This window comes from Daphnia pulex, chromosome 5 (genome assembly GCF_021134715.1).
Source record: "Daphnia pulex isolate KAP4 chromosome 5, ASM2113471v1".
Taxonomy (NCBI): Eukaryota; Metazoa; Arthropoda; class Branchiopoda; order Diplostraca; family Daphniidae; genus Daphnia; species Daphnia pulex.
This window is the reverse complement of record NC_060021.1, coordinates 9,612,111-9,618,110: the sequence shown is the minus strand read 5'-3', so window position 1 is coordinate 9,618,110 and position 6,000 is coordinate 9,612,111. Positions and strand designations below refer to the sequence as shown.

Here is a 6,000-nt window from a genome sequence, read left to right as displayed (position 1 = left end):
TTTCGTCCCTCCTTCTTCTTCTTTTCCCGTCGTCTTCCAGTTTCCCTGCGCCCAGTTGACTATTGAGACGACGACAACAAAACAAAAGATGCCATAGAAGCTAGCCTATTTCATGATATAGATCGAGGATCAAATTGCTGCTGCCTCCATGTCCATATAGTTCACTTTTGCCTTCAACTGGGCATCCCAAATTGGAAATTTCTGTCTGGTGGTCATCCATGTCAAATTGGTACATGCATCGATGATCCAGATATGATCGCGACCTATGCAATACTCCGTCATGATAGCCATTCGATATCGATACTTTGACTTTTCTATAAATTTAAAAGAATCGCCTGATATGATCAACAACATCGACGAGAATGAACTGGAATTTGTCCGAAATTTTCCTGAATTTCTGACGGGACGGGAAATTTCACGCTCATTTAAGATTTGGGAATTTCCAACCGAGGGCGATCCAGTTGAATGATTTGATGTGCCTTAGCAACGAAAACAAGGACAAGATAAAAGTTTGCGGGATTGTGTTTCGTCTAGTCGTTGAGTGGAATCTGGCGACATTTTTCGAAGGCGAAGGCTCGTGTTCTCGTCTCTCGAGTTGGGCGTGGCTGCGTGGGGGGCTTCTACAATATCTGCTCACCTTCCGTATTCAAAAAATGAAAACTTGGCAGGGGAATAAGATTGTCGTGTTTTATCGTCCGGATGGCGCTGTCAGTGTTCATTACCACTTGTCTTTGTGAGGCGTTGCGCCTTGACACGTCAAGCAACAGGGTCTTCACCTTCCCCCATCACTTGAGCGTTTTATCTTTTACACAGAAGCAGATATTTCATTTTCTTCAGACTGGGGGGTTTTCATAACCGGTAGCCCACGAAGTGTGAGTCGAGCCGAAGCGCCAACCAAACTACAAAAAATTATTATGATAAGAAAAGAATTTGAGAAAAATGGGAGAAGAGAAACAAAAGCCTAGAGGAAAACATTGAGATGGAAAATAGAGACGACACGGCTCTCGACTTATTATCGCCGTTGTGGACTATCCAGTCCACTCCGGACCACCGGAATCGAATAAGCGGATACTCTTCTTCCATACGATATTTTGGGCTGATTTTTATTTTCAGGGGCGTTGTTGCTTGACTCTTTTCTAGCTCCATCTCATCTAACCCTTTTACTTTTTGAAGAGAGAAAAAAAATATCTCACTTAAAAATCAGTGAGATTAAATTTAAATCGCACGGCAAATGCTATAAACTAATGCAATTTCAATAATAAATAAAATTTTAAAATTTTATTTACAGAATTAACGTAATAATTTTACTTAATTTTACATGAATTATATTTTTTTTGTTGAAAATAAAAATCTGTGAAGAAATTATTTTGTACAACTTAGCAACAGTGTAATCAGACGAAAGTCGTCACGTGATAAATTTGCATAATTATAAAAAGTGTGCGAATCGCTTTGTTTGTCACCAGCCATTGTCGTGGAGGAAGCCAACTTGTTGTTCTGGTACATGTGAAATTGTGAATTGGTTGATCTTCAAATTGAAGAACTGAATTTAACTTTAACTTTATAGTGAACAGTGGTAAATCATAATAACGTGGTATAAATGGGCGAAAGCGAGACATTAACATTGAGATGTTGACGTGTGGATTGATGAAGAAAGCTTTCAAGCATGGTGTCTAAAGTAAGCAAATTTATGACGATGGATGTTTCTCACGTTGATACTTGTGTTCGTCAAGGAAAAAAGTGCCAGTTGTTTTTGTTGGTTGAAAATGTGTATTCACAACTTATTTATATTAAAGAATCAGCAAGATTATCATGCACATGTTCATAAACTTTGCATCACGTCTAAGTCCAAGTTTTATTCTTTCATTCAGGCTCATGCATCACCCATACTGGAAATGTACCTGAACAATTATCTCCTCGGAAACAGTGTTCCACCTAATCAGACTGAATGTGGCAACAGGCTCTGGATCGACCTAAAGGTAATCAGCATATATTTCATTCTAGTGTAGAATCAAATGGGAGCCCTGCATCGACACCTTTGACATTATGTCAAGGTATTTTAAGCTGCCAACTACATATTATCAATTTGGCAAAACTTTCTTTTTGGATTGTTGTTGAACCTCTCAGGTTCTTGTGTCACCAACAAGTTTTTATCTGATCGTTTTTTGTGCTATTATCTGCTGGCCAGTGGCCACCACTTTCTATCAGCCAATTTCTGATCTCCTCTCTTGATTGCATTCAAGTCATTTGACAAATTCTTTAACTTTACGAATGACCAATAATTTTTCTAATTTCCTCGTTCGTTGGTTAAAAGAAATTTTAAACAATTCGAGAACTTAGGGGGAAAATGTTTCGGCCAACGGGCCAAGTTGTTCAATATCTTTTGAAAAAGTTTTTTTTTTCTTTTCAAAATAGTTGTGCTGACCATCAGTACCATTGTGTGTATGCCCAGGTATTGCAACTGCTTCGGGTGTTGGACCCATATTGAAATGAGGAAATGCAAATTTGCATTCGTGTGGCATCACGTTCTTGTTCTTTAGACGAAATTGTTGAGCATTGTTTTTCCACTTGAAATCACATTCGAACTTCCCGTGTTTCATACAGGGAATTGTCTTCGCAGGAACAGATCCGTCTCGCTTTTGTAGCTTTCCTGTCGATGCCGAGTGAGAGTTAATTGCAGGTTCGATCGAAAACAATCGAGCGGCTACCGTTGATCTCCCCCCCTGTTCTTTTCTCTTTTACGTAGTATTCCGTAACCAAAAAAAAAGCGAACATATCCGTCGATATCTGACGCGTTACAACGACCGCATACGCACCTAAAGGCAATATCAATCCACATCTCGCTCGAGGGTAGTGCGAGCTTTGAATAATATACACTGGGCTTCATTATATGCTAATAAGATTGACTCTATCGTTCTCCCCCTGTAAGATTTTTAAAATTTTATTCTACAACAGCCTTCCAAGAGCCCAAGAGCGAGCAGGTGGAATGATAACAATAACATAACCACCACCTCCAAAAAATAGAGTGTTTGTTTCATTGTCTGTATGATACACTCCTCCTAGAGCATTATCTCAGGTATACACGTAACAATACTGCACTATAGGAGATCTTTCTGCATTCGGGTGGGTCGATGGATTGAATGCCTAATTTGTATCGATTCCTCAGCATCAGTTCAGAAGGGATGCAGAATGTAGAGCCCCATCTTGTCCATCCACTCGAGTGAGCCCAAAGCACCAAAGGGCATTGGAAGGCCAGCACACGCGAATAACATATTAGCTTTATACTCTTATTATTTGTGAGTTTATCTGCATGCGTGTTGCAGAGGATTTTCTTGTCATTTGGAAATGGTTACACTAACACTTTGCTCTACTTTTGTACCACTTGTGCAAAGTATAGGTCATTTTCTCATTGCCCCGAGTGGATTCATGAAATAACTGGCGTATTTTTCTCCCCTTTTTAAACCGTTAAAAAAATGAAAGGAAAAGTGAAATATTCGTTTGAAATTTTTCTTGAATTTGAGCTCGTCAAAGAAACAGTCGATCGATTGTTCTCTTATATCATTTGCCTTATTTTTATAAACCTTGTAGCTTCATTGTACTGTGATAACAGACAATATGAGGCTGTCGCAGCAGTTAACGCTCGATTTTGCCTTTCAAACTTTTGAAAATTAATGTTAACTTTCTCTTACAGGCCTTCAGCGTTCATATTTATCCCCCTTTTTTTAATTGTCAGAATTTAATTGTAGATTGTGGGCTACTCATCTATCTGAAGCCTTAAGACTAACCGGGCCCACCCTTGTGTCCACAACGGCCGATAAAAACGCCTCCCCGGCCCGTTTATGTGGTAGTTCTCTTTTTAACTTTTTTTTTTGATTTTTTTTCTCGGTCGGTTGTGAAGAAGTGGGAAGTTGAATCTCTTAAAGATTCCAACAGCCACACACAGGCAGTTCTATATGGACTTTAATACACCGAAAAGGGAGGGCAGAGCGATGTCATTAAACTCGGCATTACAAAGAGACTTTAATGGGTCATCATTTCTGGGATAATTCCCCCCTCCTTTTCTTTCAGTTTCTGGATTGTTGTTGTTGTTCGGATTGAATCGGGCGGGCCTTTTTTTTTTATTTTGAAATTCGTTCCGTCCAACCGGGAATTGCATTCAAGTGGCCTTTTTTTTGTACAGAACTAAGTGGATCGTTTTTACCCATATTCTTCTTATGTACATGCATAAGGCCATCATCTCTACCTATTAAGGTAGATAAAATATAGAGGAGGCTGAAGGACGAGTATTCGTTTTTTTGTTTCTATGGAAGTATCAAACTTGTAATCACGGGAACCACAAATCATTTTGTGATCCTGTTAATGGCACGTTATTATATTTAAGTCTATGACGAATGGCTTGCGTCTCAAAGAATTGTAAATTTGCTTCATCGAGAGGTTATTGCCCCTTGTCTTTTTCACAAAACTGCTGTTTACTGTTAACTTAAAAAAATGAGAGATGACAGTTGAAGGCCGTTCCGTCACTGAAAGCGACCAAGAGGCGGTGCCGTAAAACAATTGGCCAACTTGCGAAAACAAACAGTTCGCTGACTTTACTCTGCGTGGAAGATGGACAGCTCTTGAGTGGCGGTTTGCGAGTAAATTTATCGTTGACGAATGTCAAGATGCAACTCAGTTTACGTAGAAATAACTGTACAGTAGCGCGTACGTCAAGCCTTGCGAAAGAGGCCGAGTAGCGACGTCAGTTTCCTGAAAAGACAGAACATAACGGTCCCAGTTCCGGGATAGAAAAATGGCCCATCAAAACGTTTAGAAGTTATCCTCACGCTGAGTTAACGGAATGAATATGGGCGAAGTACTTGAGGATGAAAAATTGTACAGGTAGTGTTCAGCCGGAAGTAGAATGGAGTCAGGGTGGGCTGCGACTGTTTATGACAACTGACGAATCATTCGGTCGAATAGTTAATCAGCAGTAACGCTTATATAGATCAGTGGATGGGCTCAAACACTGGGGGCAGGTTTTAAAAGGTTAAATAGAGAAAAGACAGGTCGATAAATTTGTCTATTTTTCACCAGACTTGATAAGCGGCTTAAAGCTAAAGAAGTTTCATGGCGATGTGCCGGTGCACTTTACTCCATTGAGTGGAATCGGAAGAAGAAGAATGGACACCCATTTGAAATCTATTCACTACCGGATAGTCAAGTGTCTGTCTCCACTTGTAGGTGTTCTGGTGATCACCCATCAACAACGGCTGACCTTTTCATGTTCGAGTCCATTTCGCTCTTGCCCTCCTCTTGCTCACTTCTCCTCATAGACTCACCTTATAGTGAGTCTTCTATATCCTCTTTTGTGCCCAATATGCGCCAGTTTTTTTATAATTTATTCTTTTCTTCTCGCGACGAGACAAGTCAGCAGCACTAGCAGCGAGTGCCATCAGCAATTATCCACTTAGAGAGAGCGAGAAGAAAGGGAGAGACTACCGGTGCACCGACATGCAACCGTCCAGGCTTTTCTTTCCTTGACTCTATTATATGAAACTCGGTCATTTGAAAGAAAAGAATCGACTGATGATGGAGGGGGCCAGGCACATGCCGTTCCAATCACACACCCCGAACATCCACCTGGCATGTGCCACCGTCACTATGCGGTTCTTTGGCTTCCAGCACTTTTACAACTGGTAGATTTCTGTACGTCTGTTATGTTCGTACACGCTTTTCGTTTGGGGCTTTCTCTTCATTTCATATTCGCATTTCAGAAAAAAAAAAAATATCGGGGATATGGGCCTAAGTTATTCGTTAGGTGGGTGGGAAGGTTCGATAAGGTTTCCTTGTTTCTTGCAATAACCTGTTATCTTCCTTCAAAAAAATTTATATCTTATCCAACTGCGAGATGCGAATAGATCCTAAGCAATAAACATATTTGTGTTCAGGGTATTCGTCTCGGTTGAAAATCTTTGGCCTAGTTTCCTTTTTTGTTGTTGTTGTATTGAAACAACCACGATCGAC

The 6,000-nt window shown here is 40.2% G+C and overlaps 1 long non-coding RNA gene across 2 annotated transcripts in view; it reads left to right on the top strand.

The window, feature by feature from the left end:
- Positions 1-1,449: 1,449 nt before the first annotated feature.
- Positions 1,450-6,000, top strand: part of LOC124194414 — a 40,555-nt gene continuing 36,004 nt past the window's right edge. For both annotated transcript variants that reach the window (XR_006874783.1, XR_006874784.1), the window contains exons 1-2: positions 1,450-1,675; positions 1,869-1,976. This is a non-coding gene — a long non-coding RNA (uncharacterized LOC124194414). The remainder of the gene's footprint in view (positions 1,676-1,868; positions 1,977-6,000) is intronic.